The following is a 17,524-nucleotide window of genomic DNA, read 5'->3' on the forward strand; positions in this document are numbered from 1 at the left end:
TTTTTTTTTTTTTTTTTTTTTTTTTTTTTTTTTTTTTTTCCTTCTCAGATCTTTGATTTGGAAGTGAATTTAAGCATTAGAAATTAATAAGGCTTTAAGGATAACTTTAAGGGTAATTGCTTTGCAAAATTTGGGATGCAGAAATTAAAATATGCCTTTTCTAATGCACATTTCTGTCATTTAGAAATCTCTCCATTGCTACCATGGGCTGCACACACACAAGTCAACAGTGTCATTCATAGAAATGAAAGACCAGACACATGGGAAAGCCTGTGGGCATATGGCCTTACTGAGAAGAGAGTCTAGCTATAAAAATATCAGAGTTCACTGAATTGTTTAAATCTGTGTGTTTATTTCTATTTTGTCTTCATCTGAGTGGTTCCTATATGATCCCTTACTTGTGGAATCTGTAGGAGAAGCTCAGTAAAAGTAAGACAAGATATCTAGCTTGTCAGTGATTATCTGGAAGAAGAATGCAGAGAATCTGGAAACCATCCAATGAAAACAAATTATGGAAAAGAAGATTTGAAAGATAAGTTACACCGTTTTTTACAGCTCTAGAAACTAATTATTTACCAATAACTTTATTGTGCTTGTTTACTTATCCCTCGTGCTTAATTATTATTTTTAGGGATTTAGGCTTTATTTCATCATTTTAACATAACAACTGTCACTTGAGTTGAAGAAACAGAAAGGATAGAATCTGCAATACACAGCGTACAGCTGGTTGAACTGTTCACAGCAAATAATTTACTGGCTCAGTTAAGCCTTATTATCTCTTTGAAAATTGTCCAGAAACAGACTTTGATTATTATGAAATTGTTAATTACTCAAAACTGTTTGACAAACATTTTATAGAAACAGAGTCCGACTTATGGGCTGGTCTCAAGCTGTCTTTTATTCTGTACCCCGAGCTCCTGTTATGCACTGGTGGGACAGATACGATCTCTAGATGTAAGTAGTGAGCAGATGAGAAGCCAGTAGATGGTGCTCAAGGACGAGAAGCTAACTTCTGTGGTTTTAGGAAGGAAGAAAACACGTTGCTAAGCACCGTGAATGTCTTCACTTGGCTGCATTTTGAAAGTATGTTTAGAAGGTAAGTCCCCTAGTTCTCTGGCTTCCCACCATTCCAGTCTGAAATATTTGAAAATGAGACGACTGGGAGCTGAGCAGTTGCTGGAGAGTTTTGTAAACTGTCTCCATATGAGCTTGTTTTGCTGGGAATATTCACAGCTCTCCTGGAGAGCAAAATCCCGTTGTAGAGGAAAGCTGAGGGAGAAGGGCAAACTACATCCAAAGATCGTGGTCCTTGTTTCCTTTCCTTCTGCAGAGCTACTTCAGTCTAAAAGTTCTTGTTTATATGACAACAGCAGCAGCAATCTTTTCAGTCTTTGCTACATACACTTCACTCAGTTCCTTCAAAACACTTCTGCCAGTGATTATCTTTTAGGACTGATGTTCACACTATGCTATTTTTGTTTTCCAAAGACTATTCCCGTCTGAAAATTAATGCAACCAAATCTTCAAACCTCTGATGAGAACTTCCTCACCTGTATGATTTCTTAATTGCCTGCTTTCCCTCAGTGCTAGCCTGAAAGATTTGGATTTGCTTATTCTAAGGTAAAGAAGTCCAAGGGGAGATTTGGTAATTATTTTCTAATATGCACAAGGTTGCTGCAAAGCAGGAGGTTATAAATTCTTCGTGTGTATTCCACATAGTGCAAGATTGAACATGCTTAAGTTAAGCAAGGGATATTTATTTAGTCTGAACATTAAGAAAAGCCTTTATAGCTAAAAGGGTAAAGAAACAGACAAAATTTCAGAAAATTTCTGTATCAATAGTGATTTTAAGCATAGAGTACAAAAGCTGTGTCATTTATGGAATAAATAAAAGCTATTCTGTTGTGAAGAAGTGTGTGTGTGTGTACAGGTGATCTGGATGAGTTCTTAAAATCTATAATAAATTCTGTAATTCTGTTTTGCACTCCCAAGTTTCCAAAGACCCAAGCACCATTGGCTGCTTTTCATACTTTTGCAAATAGATTGTTTGATTATAAAATGTGGACCAAAGACTGGACCTGTCCATGCAGTTTTTATCTCCCTGATATTCCTTTTCTATCAGCTTTCTCTTTTAGTTCAATAAATACTCTGGAGTTCCAGCATTTGGTAGTTAGGCAGGAGGCTTGTAGGCTTCTTCATATGCATCTCTCTCTCTCTCTATATATGTATATATTCATGTGCGTTTGTGTGTGAAAAGAGGATAAAAGATGCCCAAAACTTTATATCTGCAATTTGGTCACATGTATATTCCATAAAGGCAACATACTGAGTAGCATATAGAATTCTTTTGCAGTCTGTCTTTATGATACAAATTCCTTTTTGCTGGTGGAGTACTTGCATTATTGATTTTAATAGAACTTTGAACAGTGAGGATAAAGCATGGTAATACTGAATGATGCCACATAAGATGCAGCAGGCTAAGACTAAAATGGCTATTGGTATATATTTTGTGACCAGAACACTGTTTTATGACCAACTGAGGCAGCAATTCCATAATATACAAGGTCCAAGTGCAGTAACAGAGGGCTTTGGTATCATAGATTTCACCAAGACTCTGAGCAATAAAAATGTTTATGATGTTAAATATTATAATGGTATATTGCCTGGAAAACATATGCAACAATAAGAAGAGGATTGTGTTCTCAGCAGCATTTTAAGAAAGTTGTGGTTTGCGCAGAGAAGTGTATATGCATTTGATAATCCAACTCTAAATAACTTTGTGCTCTCATAACTGTTAACATTTTATTCTGTATAATTTATCTTGCTTTCTCCTTTTAATGTGTTGAGTAAATTTAGGCATGTTTTAGGAGACATGGAATAAATCTTTCTGTATATTTGGATAATGCCTATCTCAAGGAAAAAAAAAGTAAATAAATGGGGTTTTACATGTGGTACTTTGTATGTTTAATAGTAACTGACTGCTTCTGCATGGTAATTGTCTGTTTTCATGCTCTTCACTCTCACCATAAATGAGGTGTTTTGACTCAGCTCTTAATAAAACTGAACTTAGCCCACAGTGAAAGAAACATCTGGTTGAATCCTTAGTTCTAGATGTCTCCAGATGATGCAGTGCCTTGCAGTACACTATCTCAATATCATCAGACTTGATTTTCATTTGTGGCTCCCTCCACTACACTCTTAGCGGCAGCCAGGTTAATGCACTTAATGTTTAAATTTAGGCCATCTGTTGGTATTTGATTAGATTTCATTAAAAGTCAAAATCCACAAAGCAGGTGTGGTCTCAACAAATGGAAACTTTCCATCCAGTGCTGAGCTGCAGAGAAAGTCTATAGGTAGGGCTTGGGTAATTTTGTATGTGCACAGGGAGAGAAAACCTATGCTCATCACTCATGGAAGCATGATAGGCCAAAAGGGCAATGCATTTGCAGTGAAATTCTAGCTTTTAGACAAGGCAAAGAAAAGATTAAATGCTGTTTAAAAACCTGATCTGTATGTTTGTATGTATCTATGCATGTCTGTGTGCACGCAAATATGTGCATAAGAAAAGTCATGCTGTGATCTCAGTATTCAATTTCATTTTACTGGAGTGTGAGATGAAAGCTGGTACAGTAAAGATGTTACGGCAGATTGAACAAAAGATTTGTAAGACTCTCTAGATGAAAGAGAAGAGTGTACAGATGTGTATATTCACTCCTGCATTATGTGTTCTAAAGCAAGCACTGCTCAATGAAAAAATAGCTTGAATAAATTGCACAAGACAGGTGAAGAAAAAGAGGAGAAAATCAGCCTCAGAGAAGTGAAGTGATTTACCCAAACTGTTGCAAAATTTAGTGGCTAGGTCATTACCAGAACCCGGGTTTCCTAAATCTCCAGGCCATACTGTCTAGTGGCTGAGAAACAGCAATAGAAATTAAGCAATCTTGAGTGCTAAAGGATTTCTAATTCTGAACTGCTGGTCTATTAAAACAATAAATTTGCACATCAAGCATGCATGTGGCAAAATACATTTGGAGGAAAAGAAATCTTGAAACAGAATTTGATTGAACCAGACTTTTGTGTTCTTGGTATCTAACCATTAATCTGTGTCATTCTGTTTTCGCAATGTTATTAATTTATGAGAAAGGGGAGAGAGGGGGAGGGAGGGGGAAGAAAACTCTGAAGAAATAAACACTGAATGGATAGACCATAAAATTCGGATGTATTTCAGCATGACTTGCACCTAGTGACAAACTATTCTGCATTGCTGTTGTAAACCTGATTTTTGTTTAATAAAGTTTGTACAATCTGTTGGTTTTTAAATTAACTGCATGACTGGCTCACACTTCAGTCACGACACTTAAGACCATGTAACATAATCACTGGCTGTGAATGAAATACAGGAATGTGAAACTGCAGGAAATGTGAAGGGAAAACTTGTCATTTTACTGTCAAAACAAGACAGCAAAAATATATTCCTAAGTAACTTTACTATTGTTTTATTTTTTATTTTAAGAGTATAAGGTGGCTATTTACCTTGTTTTCCACATTGTTTACTCCCATGAAGATATAGCTGTTTGTCTTTAGTTACAGCTTTTGATAGTAATTTTTCACATTTATTCCAAATTGGTTTTCACTATTGTATGATAACGCTGAAAAATGAGATCTTAGAATCTGTCATTCTACTTTATGATTAAAATAAAATAAAAAAGCAAAACTGAAGGCTTGTCTCTTCAGGTGAGGTTGGTTGATTTAGATTTACAACTCTGTTTTGCTTTTCAAAAAAATCTATAGGTATGAAAATAAGGTCATTGAAATACAAACAGTACAGATTTGCCACATTCTTCTTCTCCTGGTCTAGTCGGTGTTTCTTTTCCTCACTGAATGTACTTGAATAGCTCTTCTATAGTGAAACACAAATGCACTTTTATGACATCAACTTGAGAAACCACAGCATATCACAATTAGAATGTTTCTGGAAGTTGATGAACAAGTCTTTGTTGGAGACTCTGCTCCTTATCTACTTTTCCTGTGAGACTGCATATGGTGAATCTGTACCTCACAGTAAGATTAAGGTTTTCAGGTAGTCACAGATCTATTGCAACATCTTAGATGAATATTAGGATTATCTAAAGAGTTTTCTGTTGATTGCTTAGATTATAAGGCATTGTCTTTCCTGTGCTCACAGGAAAAACAAAACAAAACAAAACAACAAACAAACAAAACAAAACAAACAACAACAACAAATAAAACCAGCAATGGTGGGTCAAACTAGGCTAGCAAATGCACTCTGGAGTGAAAGACAAATGGCCTGTATGTCCAGCTGGGAACCTTTCTGAATGGAGTTTGGAAGGCTACAGGTTTCCCATTAGAACTTTTGGTTCAGTTCATCATACAGGGTCCTGCAATACCAAGATCTCTCTTCATAAACCATTGCTCTAAGTCATGTATTGTGTCTTTTCTTTCTTAGGATTTAGTGAATGGCAGATATGCTTGGGCGGAGGGGGGACACCAAAACAAACAAACATACAAAACAAACAAACAAACAAAACACACACAAAAACAACAAAACAAGGACACAAAAGCTATGGAATATGGTTTTAAAATTACAGTGATAAATAATTCTGTTTTAAAGAATATTTATAGACTTCACTGTCTTCTCATTGGTGTTGGTATAAACTCGAAGTTACATCACTGAGGAAAGAATAAGAACCTTTATTTTCATGGTAAATTGAAACCTTTTTCATATACCTTTCAGCAGATAAATAGGATTAAAGTTTTCAAAGTGTGCTGAAAATGTAGCTCATGAGAACCTTCAGTGATTTCAGTAAATACTGTGCTAATAACAATCATATCAGATTTCTCTGGTAGATAAGAAAACAGAAGAAAAAAGAAGACCACCACCCAATGCTTGTACAAAAAACAGTAGACTACAGAAGGGACATCTGTGGTTTAAATGTTTTTTATACAGAGATCTCATCTGGAAGGATGAAAAGATATACATGAGACACTCTAAGATTAGTTCAAAATACCTTCTGAATTTCTACTGGGGATTAACAATAACCCTTTTAAAAGACAAAAGTAATCCTTACTATTAACACAAGTAAGCAGCTATCAAGATAAGAACAGCTAATATTAGCTGGGGGAGTTAGGCATGCTGCTGAATTTTGCTAACATGCTGAAGCTAGAGAGGTAAGAGCATATAGACCCTGTACAAGAACGTGCTAAATTGATTTTTTTTAATTATTTTTTTAAAATTTTTTTAAGAGGGTAACTTGTTTTGTTTATGTAGGGCACAATTCATTTGTGAAAATATAGGCATGTAATGTCCTCTCAGGTGTCCTGCGAAGAGGTCCCCATCCCAAAAGCTTTCCTATGTGTCCATTTGTTTCTTCATTGCATGCCAATTGAGGGGGAAACAAAACCTCTGCAGTGAGGACAAACAGCACATTTCTGTTTCTTGGATGCATCCTCAGAACAGAAGTGTTCAGGTGCTATAGAGCCAGATCAGTCTTGTCTGAGATTTTGTAACTAGGAATCATGTCTCAGGTCCTACACAGTTGATAGGCCAGGAAATGCATGATGATCTTCATGCCAATTCATCACCCCAAACCAGCTAGTGAAGGATATGCGTGCTTATGGCCATTCACCATCTGGTTGTTAAAGGAGGCTTCTTTAAGAGTTCTGAAAGAGGTTCTTGAAGGTTTCTTGCAGTGAGGATGAGTAACTAATACAGACTACCATACCACTTCAGAGCTTGAATGGGTTAGCACTGTCATCTGTGGTGTGAATTTTGTATGGAAAACTATAGGTTGCGTTCAATTAATTCCATGTCTACTACAGCTGAAAAAAGCTGCTGTTTAAGTGGGCTTTGATCGTATTTAATGTGTTGCATTGTCACCGTCCATGTTGGTGTTAGGGTTGTTTCTAGGTCCTGGTACTGTTCCTCAATTTTGGTGGGTCAGGACCTTCCTACAGTTGCCTACCTCATAAATTTCTCTTTAAAGACTCAGAGGTGTTTCTCAGGACTATTTTCTTCTGTTCAGTGAAGGACCTGTCACTTGCAAATTTTGTCTTTCCTCATATCTTTGGGGTCCTCGGAAATATTAGTTTATGTTACCAGCAAATTGTGTTAAAGGCAGTAACACTTTTTATGTAGCATCAGATAGTTTTCAGCACTGTCTGAATAACAGAACTTCCCACTAATGTTCATTTGTGATTTATGATGTGACGAAAACCTTTTAGGAATTCCCTTCTACACAATTTAAGAAAAAGGGTAGAGGTCTAGAATAATATAATATAGCAGAAGAGAACCAATGTAATTCATGTGGAACTTTCCTCCTTCCATTTTTTTCTTATATCAGTTATTGTTAGATGTACAGTAGCAAAGGCAAGTGTCTGAATACAGTTTATTGGATACTCCTTCGTTAATAAACAGTGATGTAGCTCTGAGGGCTTTAGTTAGTTCATTTTGTTTGAGGATCTTTCCCCAAATCCCTATGCCACCATGAAAGTGAACAGCATGGCTGGGACTCACCAATGCAGAAAACTAAGCCTTCTGCAATCAAATGACAAAGTAGTATCCTATACTTGGAAATCACACGAGAAGTGTTGTCTGTGCTCTTGATGCTATGTCCCCTTGTACTAAAAATATTCATCTACTGAGAGGAATAGGATACCTAACAGTGTCTTACTTCTACTGCTACTGCATACTGGGCACACAGACTTTGCCCAGAGAGGAAGAGTCTTGAGGAAAGAATCTCTTCATGTCAATTTACAGCTGGTTTTAGAAATTAAAAACTAGGGTAAGTGCTCAAGATTAAAAGATTCTCACAATGACTACTATATATAGCAGAATGAATCATTCAGTATATAAGCAATAAAAGAAAAAAACATTTATACCTCTGTGTGTTCCTAAATGCTGTTTCCTTCCTGTGATGGTTTTACTCGAGTGGGCAGCCGAGCTCCACCACAACCGCTGTCTCACTCCTCCCCTCCTCAAAGAGGAAATGGGAGAAAAGACAACACAAAGAGCTCGAGGTTTGAGATGAGAATGATTTAATTAAGGAAAGGGGAATGGGGAGAAAGAGAAACAAAAGAAACAACAAGGCCGCGCGGAGGCACAGAGAGAAAGAAAAAAAAGTTATTCTCTACTTCCCATCAACGAGCGATGTTCGGCCGCGTCCCGGGAAGCAGGGCCTCAAAACGCATACCGGTTGTTCAGGAGAGACCCTCCCCCACGAGAGCCCCCCTTTTATTGCTGAGTGTGACATCAGGTGTTATGGAATATCCCTTTGGTTGGTTTAGGTCAGCTGCCCTGGTGATGTCCCCTCCCCATCAATTGCCCACCCCCAGCCTGCTGGCTCTTGGGGGCCTGGAAGGAGTTCTGATGTTGTGCCAGCACTATGCAGCAATAGACACAACACTGGAGTGATACCAGTGCTGTTCCAGCTATGAGCGCAGAGCACAGCACTGTGTGGGCTGCTGCAGGGAAAGGTGACTCCATCCCAGACAGACCCAACACACTTCCATAATCAACACTGTCTCTAAATGTGACTAAGAGGAAGAGAGATGGCAAATATCTTGCTCAATGTGGTATTCTACACAAACAGGGAATGATCATTGATCAAGAAACATCATTTATTCAGGAAATTTTATAGTTCTCTCAATCTCAGACATAGAAAATATGTTGATATCTTATTTGACATATAGTTGCAAAACATGAAAGGTCTAAGATGACCCAGGACAGTGAACAAAATGAGTGATGAACCCAAGTATCTTAAAGGCCAGAGAGTGTTCTATCCTCTAGGCAGCATTATCTCTGGTAGAGCAGACCCTCGAAAATTATAATCATAAAAGCAGGACAGGTCGTTCCTTACAGTACTGTATCCTTTACATTTTTCAATATAACTGAAAGGGAGACAACATTTGAGCGCTCTAGCTTTCAACAGAGAATGGGGATGTTTGTAATGCATATTAACTATGACAATCTCTCATCTCTTTCTTTCTCTAAAACCTAATTTGGTGTTTAAAGTAAAGAAATGCCAAATGTAAGCACATTGCAAAAGTTAAAAAGACTAGTGCCTAGCTGCTGAACTCATTTACACATAATTCTAGAGAGCAGCTTTAGAGCTGTCATTATCCAGAGAAATGCAGTTCATAGTCTATAAGTGACAGAAAAAGGGAATGATAATTAGGATGCACAAAGAGAGAAGTAATGACCACAGATATTGAACATTTTTTATTACTAGAAAAAATTCCATTGCCCCAAACCAATCTCTTAGTCTCTTACATAATACATTTTAATTTACCTTAAGTCAAATACTCTTTGTTTAGGTAGCCTTGAAGGCAGTACTAGTCACACTTTCACAAGGTTACATATTGTGTAATATTAGAGGAGAAGCCACAATTACTGTGAAAAGCTCTCTTACCCAAATCTAGGGCAATATGAATTCAGTGTAGAGACAGATGGACTCCAAGGGTAACTTTAGCAACTAATATAGCAATCCAAGAGACACCACAATGGAAGAGAGGGCATTATCATCTATGAACTTGCCTAGAAGTAACACCAGCCCTATTCCTTGCTTTGGTATAAAGAGCTCTGACCTTTTATGACTTCATATAAGCCATATGTCCCCTGATCTAAAGAGACAGTCCCATAATGTGTATAGCATAGATTAATCAGGGAGACGAGTTGTAATTTGTAAAGATATATTGTTATATATTGCAGTATCCCCTAACTTAACACCCAAGATGAAAAAGCAGACCTGAATGCTGAATAAATTAATAAATTATGTAAACTGTCAAATAGCCTGCCGTGATAATTACCAGACAAAGCCCGGGGAGAAAAGCACATTTATTATTATTATTAATAATAATTATTAATTATTATTATTATTTTATATATAAAAAAACATGACTTGCATTCAGCCTGTCTGAGAATTAACATACATCGGGTTAAGTCAGTTTGAAAAAAGCAGAGTGATGGAGGAAGTAGTGTGATGGTTAAAACCACTGAAAGAGACATATAAGTGTTGAAACTATGTTGGATGTGACCAAGCCTCGGTTTGGACAAGAAAGTTGATTCTTCATTGTGGATAGCAGTCTATAAAGCTTGAGCAGTAAGGACAGAAGTCTATAAAGTTTGAGCAGTAAGGACAGAGGGCTGAAGAAGCTGAAAGAGGACAGCAAGCCATGATCAAACAGTGCTGAGTATCAGATCCAACAAAGACCTGGAGTCCCCATCAGTGAACTGCAAGAGCTGATCAATCTCATCTACCTATAGCTTTGCCCTGCTTTTGGTAGATGCCAATAAATTTAATGTATCCTATCTCAAGATGCAATGTGTCACTGATCCTAAAGCTGTGCATTAGTACTGATTGTGCTAACTTGACAGAAACTAAACTGAAACTACATTTGTAGAGCACAAAGCTCTCCAACAGTGAATTCAGTCCATTGTACCAGGCTGTAGATGGTGTGAAAAGGAACTACTTTGAAATGTAAACAGTGTTGGGATGTACTGCTCTCCGCACCTTATGGTTTCACTCCTACTGGGCTGCACAATTTTCTGGATTCCCTTTCTTCACTTCCAGGATATCAGATGGGGAGAAGAAATTAATCCTCTTCAAAAAGCTTAGGTATAGTTTGGGAGTTAGTTCATTCATAGAGATTGCTTTGTGTAGGCAAGAGAGTCATGACAAACTTGGTTTCTCTAATCCTGCCCAGTTCTAGTACCATGTTGGGTTTTGCACCTTCTACACATCCTTCTGCCATGTGCTGAGGCTCACAACACGCATCTGCAGATGCATTCTATAAAAATATTACTGCAGTAGAATATGGCAAATCTCTCACATTATTCCAGGCACTGGGACCTGAAAGAAATACAGGCAGAAAGGAAGAGTACCTTATAACCATAGTATTGCAACATGGTAGATTAGAGAAAACTCGGGTGAAGCTCTGAGATTCCAGAGAGAGATTGACCTAAAAGTGCAGTGCAAGCTATTCTTCAACTGGACATACATGGGATCTAGAGATTGTTTCTAGGCAGATGTCTTTCAATGTGTATATGTAGCCAAACTATGTCTATCTGCATAAATATTTGTATGGGGTATTGGGACAACGTCCAGCTTAATTATTTCAGAAAGAAATTCAGTCACAAAAGGACTTTTCAGTGCTTTCATTTATTATAAATCTTACTGGAACTTAGGTCAGGAAAAATATATTCAGTGACAGCTTCCCTGATATCTGATGTGCAGAAATTACCATCCTTTCTTTTCATATGTTTTAAAAAGAAAATCAGATGTTGCAAACAGACAATCTGGAAATGCAAATTCTCTTTGGGATTGCCAAAATTTCCCAAAAGGTATACAGATAGGAAGTGAAAAGCTCCTGGAATAGCAAAATGATGGAAATATAATAAATGACTGCAGCTGGTTCAATATTCTGAATTCTCAATGCTGGATAAGCTCTAAATAAAGCTTTTAAGTCCTCCTTCCCTTTTATATTTTTTCTCTTGCTCTCTGTCATCTTTGTTTAAGCTCATAAGACTAGTTGGATCTAAGAAAATAAAAACAAGCATAAAGGCTTTGTTCTTAAAGCATTAAGATTGGAGTAAACCATGAGCAGCTCAATGTACATGAGATTAGAATGAGTCACTTCTTGCTTTTTGTGGATGATCTATGTATTCATAATTCTGAGAATTCAAACAAGTTAAGAATTCAAACAGCTCAGGTTACGGAAACATTTTATTTTATTGAAACCCTTCATTTACACCCCTTTACAGAATTGTAATAATAACTAAATATTAGTAATATTGAAGAAAATATGGAAATGAAAGTTTTCCTTATTCTACATTTCCTTCAATTGTAACAATTTTCATATATAATTGCTAATTCTTAATTAGTTAAAATGAATAAACTATTAGTCTAATATATCTGTCTTGTCTATGTGTTAGGATACTGTTTGTTTTACTTAATTTTCCAATCAAAGTATAGTTTCTATCAGACATTTTACTGTCAATAAATGGAGAATAAAAATGACTATTTCTGCGATTTAGTTATCCACTTTATACTGTGACTGTCACCTGTAGCTGCTTAGAGACAGGGATATATTTTAAATCATTAAAGTATTGTTCTGTCTCTCATTCATCAGAAAATCATTTTAATATAAATGCTAATTGTTTCCAGGACACGGATTCAGTGTTTGATGCATATTGGAGCTCAAAAGTCACTAAACTTCCACAAGCTAAGCATCAAACTAGATTTGAACTACTATTGAAGGATGTTTCCTTTGGAAACAAGACTGGACTTTGGATACTATGTTAGTTTCCACTTCTCTGTTTCTTGGACATTTTATGTGTTCAGTTTGACACACTCCATGCCTGCATATATTAGTGATCTCTGAACAAAGGTGATGTCAGAGAAAACAGGTAAAACCAAACCTCTAATATTCAATAAAGCTCTGTGAAAGGTTTATGCTCCATACACTGTAGCTGGATACCCAATAATTGTGGGGTTGCAACCTGTAAAACCAAATATAATTACACTCTTGTTTATATTTTTACTAGAAAGTCAAATAATTTTGTTTTCATGGAGTTCATACACTCCCTGCTGCATAGCAGTAACAGGTTTTTCTTTTATGTGGAGCAGGTGGCTAATTTTGAAAAACCTGTTTTCATGGTGTGAAAGATTTACTGCCCTCAAAACTCATCTCAGAATATTTGCAGTTGGCTAGTGACTGCTGTTTGAAAACCTCTGTAGATATAACATGCAAGCACATTAAGAAGAGTTCACAGAGGAAACAGAAAGAATAACTTAGCTATTTTGTCTTGGGAACTTGTTTTTTAAAAGGAACCTCTCAGATCCCTGCAATATAACCTAATGAATAAAGTTAAAGCTTGGAAGTTCCTGGTGATTTCTTAGAAATATCTCATTTATTTTACATTTTTTTTGTTAAAATAGAAGACCAAAATAATCTTGTCTGGTCTCCTGCAAGTTCTTCCTGCTAAATTATATAAACTTATGCTCTATTTTAGGGTAAGGTTATTTTTGTGTACTCACAGCTCCTAGTGAAGAGCTGGACTTCCTCTGCAATTATGTGTTTAATTATGCTTCTCCATACCTTTTTTATATCCTACTTTCTCTCTTGAGCTGTAAGGAAAAATCATAGAATTGTTGAATGATTTGAACTGGAAGAAACCTTAAAAATCACAGAATTACACAGAATCACAGAATGGTTTGCGTGATGTAGCAGCAGGACCTTGCACTTGGCCTTGTTGAATCTCATGAGCTTTGCACAGGCCCACCTCTCAGGCCTGTCCAGGTTCCTCTGGATGGCATCCCTTCCATCCAGAGTGTCAACTTTACCACACAGCTTGGTGTCATCACAACTTGATGAGGGTGCACTTAATCCCACTATGCCATTAATAAAAATATTAAACAGTACCAGTCAAATCAATACAGACCCTTAAGGGACACCACTCATCATTGGTCTCCATCTGGACATTGAGGGAGACACTGAGACAGGAGAAACAGAAAAACACATTCATAGTATTCTTAGCCTAGAAAAGGTACTTCTTCATATTCTATCACAGAATCACAGAATTTTCTAGGTTGGAAGAGACCTCAAGATCATCAAGTCCAACCTCTGACCTAACACTAACAGTCCCCACTAAACCATATCCCTAAGCTCTACATCTAAACGTCTTTTAAAGACCTCCAGGGATGGTGACTCCACCACTTCCCTGGGCAGCCCGTTCCAGCGTCTAACAACCCTTTCGGTAAATAAGTTCTTCCTAAGATCCAACCTAAAACTCCCCTGGCGCAACTTAAGCCCATTCCCCCTCATCCTGTCACCAGGCACGTGGGAGAACAGACCAACCCCCACCTCGCTACAGCCTCCCTTGAGGTAACTGTAGAGAGCGATAAGGTCACCCCTGAGCCTCCTTTTCTCCAGGCTGAACAAGCCCAGCTCCCTCAGCCGCTCCTTGTAAGACTTGTTCTCCAGGCCCCTCACCAGCTTCGTAGCCCTTCTCTGGACTCGCTCAAGCACCTCCATGTCCTTCTTGTAGCGAGGGGCCCAAAACTGAACACAGTACTCAAGGTGCGGCCTCACCAGAGCCGAGTACAGGGGGACGATCACCTCCCTGGCCCTGCTGGCCACACTGTTTCTTATACAGGCCAGGATGCTGTTGGTCTTCTTGGCCACCTGAGCACACTGCTGGCTCATATTCAGCCGACTATCAACCATCACTCCCAGGTCCTTCTCTGCCTGGCAGCTCTCCAACCACTCATCTCCCAGCCTGTAGCTCTGCTTGGGGTTATTGCGCCCCAGGTGCAGGACCCGGCACTTGGCCTTGTTGAACTTCATGCAGTTGACCTCAGCCCATCGGTCCAGCCTATCCAGATCCTCCTGCAGAGCCTTCCTACCCTCGAGCAGATCGACACACGTACCTAACTTGGTGTCATCTGCAAACTTACCGAGGGTGCACTCAATGCCCTCATCCAGATCATCAATGAAGATATTGAAGAGGACCGGCCCCAGCACCGAGCCCTGGGGAATGCCACTAGTGACCGGCCTCCAACTGGATTTGACTCCATTTACCACAACTCTTTGGGCCCGGCTATCCAGCCAGTTTCTAACCCAGCGAAGCGTGCGCCAGTCCAAGCCAAGAGCAGCCAGTTTCTTGAGGAGAATGCTGTGGGAAAACATTCTTGAGGAGAATGCTGTGGGAAAGCATTCTATGGTGCTTTGATTCAGAATAACTAGATCTGACTTTTATTTAAAGCATGTTGGCAGGATCCACAGACTCATGCTGTCTACTCAGTCAATGTGGTATAATAAGCAATAAGGCAAAAAGGAAAGGGCAGGCTGTAACTTAGTCAAAACAGGTTTATCATTGGGGTAAGTACAATAGGTGTGTTGCCTGAATTAGGCATCCATTATAAACAGGTTTTCTGAGTTCCACCTATAACCAGTGGAGAAGGGCTGTACTTAGATTCATATACCAGATTTAGATATTTATGTCTCCCTCCTCTCTTACCTTCAATAGGTAATCCTCTTTTGAGGATTTTTTTCAGCTTGATATGGACACTTACTGATCCAAACCTACACAGTTTAAGGGAAGAGATACGTTCTTCTAACTGGTAGAGAAGCTGACCTTGAACAACAAAAGAAAAACTCAAGCAGATCATATCCCTTTTTGGTATTACCCACTCTGAAATTTCCTGCATCTCTATTGGAAGCTTTTGGGCTGAAGTAAGGTTGAAAAATTTTGTGCATATCGATCTGATTGCAAAGCAGTGGAATTTAGCCATCCAAAATTATACCGCACCTTCTGAAATAAATTACAATATTGTTCACTGGGTTCTAGTCCTATGTAGTGTCTCAGAACAAAACCCCTAAACCAGAAAGACATATGCTTAAGCTCCAGAGAAGAAACAGAGGTTGTTTGTGAGGTTTAACTTAAATGTAATTGTTGAGGTTTAACTCTGGTAGGCACTGACACTCAGTCACTCCCCTGTGGTGGGATGGGGGGTGGGGAAGGAATAAAAAGGGTGAAAGGGAGAAAACTTTTGGACTGAGATAAAGACAGTTCAATAGGTAATCTAAAGCTGCATGTGTATGCAAAGTAAAATAAGGAATTCATTCATTCACTTCCAGAAAAACAGGGTTCCATCTCATGTAATGGTTGCTTGGGAAGACAAAAGTCATCACTCTGAACATCCAATCCCTTCATCTTCCCTTACCCTAGCTTTTATGGCTGAGCATGATGCTGTATGTTATGGATTATCCCTTTGGTCCATTTGGGTTAGCTGCCCTGGCTCTGTCACCTCCTTGCTTCTTGCACCCCCAACCTCCTCACTGGTAGGGCAGCATGAGGAGCTGAAAAGCCATTGGCTCTGTGCAAGCACTGCTGTACAACAACTAAAACATTGGTGTGTTATCAGCACCGTTTTCATCAAAAATCCAAAACATAACACCATACCAACTGGTGTGAACAAAAATTAATTATATCCCAGCCAGAGGGAAAGGAGAGACAATAGACAAAGCTAAGTATGCCGTGTATTTATTTATTTTTATTTTTATTTTTTAAAGTTTTTTAAGGATGTGACTTATGTTTACATCAGAGGTTTTGCATACTTCGATTTCCTTTGTTTGAAAAGCCATATCTTTCCCAACTTCATCCATATTCAAACACTAATAAACAGATGGTCAAATTAAAGAGACCCTATCATCCAGAAAATTAAATGAATTAGAAATTCACCAGAGCTTAGTTCTCCAAACCATTCCTTCTTCCATTAAAATAAACCAACTTGCTTTTCCCTCTGCTTTTTTTTCCAAATACTTTCAGAACCATGAGATCAAATAATTAAGCTGGTGGAAAATCCCTTGTTGGTATTAGAAACAACCTCTATTGGGAGGAAGACTAAGATAACAGCTGGTTATTACAGAACAAGATATTTCATTACATTGAGCATATCTGCTTAACAAAAAAGAAAAGTCAGACTTTGAACTTATTGGATCAGTGATTTCGGTGGAATTGGAACAGACTAGAATATTCACATTTTGGAACAGACTAGAATATTCACATTTTGCATTGTGAAGAAAATAAGGAGATAATCAAATGGGATTTACTTGTTGTACATAAAATTCAGATTATAAAACAATTTAGAGAGAAGGGGGGACCTGTCTAACACTCAAACCAAAAGGCAGTCAATGAGGAAATCATATCAGGGCAGCAATTTGTCCCAGCCCATTTTAGCAGACTCATGACTGTACTAACTTCAACTCCGCCTGTCAGTGGTGTTCATGACATAGGCTCACCCAAGCCAGGTAGAAGCCCCAGCTGAAAAGGTCACTCAGGTTACATATTTGTCAATGTATTGATTCAGAGCCATGGTGCAGCTTCAAAAGAGTCCCCTGATTGTCACTATCTACTATGTGGTTGTGCAGTTTCCTTAATATTTATGGCCACTAGACATAACTAAACTGTCAGGAAAGCAAAAGCACTCTGACTCTTCTTTAGCCACATGAATCTCAGTCTTTGAACCACAGGCATAATGGAGACTTTTTCTCTATGGGATCAGATTAAATTTAGTCTGAAATAGCTCTCATGAAGGGCTTCGAATGAAGATATAGGGACATCAGCACTAACAGCTTTAGCCTACTGACCCCTTCTTTTTACACCAAATGTCTTGGTACATTATCCATATCAGCTGTAATACAAATGTCTTTTTGAAGACAATCAGATTTTGTGACTGTATTGTTTGGTTCACCATTTGGGTGGGTCTCCCTTGTTCCTATGTTACCCCTATACCTAGAACTAGTTCAGATTAAAAATGTAGGCAAATTATGTATTTTAGGAGTTGAGCAAAACTTGCTTATGCCCAGAGCTGTCTTGCCCTATGTCTCCTTCTGTCGTGCAATTAGATATAAGCACTATATGGAGCAGGTTGACACTTTACAGGATATGAGAACTGAATCTGAGGCGCTTCTGTCACTTCAGTGGCAGCAAGCAAGGCAAGGC

At 38.3% G+C, this 17,524-nt stretch overlaps 1 long non-coding RNA gene across 1 annotated transcript; it reads left to right on the plus strand.

Annotated features, from left to right (window-relative positions):
• The first annotated feature begins 195 nt into the window (after positions 1 to 195).
• On the plus strand, positions 196 to 10,774 carry LOC118167062. The gene is made up of 3 exons (XR_004750911.1): positions 196 to 1,100; positions 7,136 to 7,138; positions 10,132 to 10,774. It is a non-coding gene; the product is annotated as an uncharacterized LOC118167062 (long non-coding RNA).
• Positions 10,775 to 17,524: the final 6,750 nt, after the last annotated feature.

This window comes from Oxyura jamaicensis, chromosome 4 (assembly GCF_011077185.1).
Source record: "Oxyura jamaicensis isolate SHBP4307 breed ruddy duck chromosome 4, BPBGC_Ojam_1.0, whole genome shotgun sequence".
Classification (NCBI taxonomy): domain Eukaryota; kingdom Metazoa; phylum Chordata; class Aves; order Anseriformes; family Anatidae; genus Oxyura; species Oxyura jamaicensis.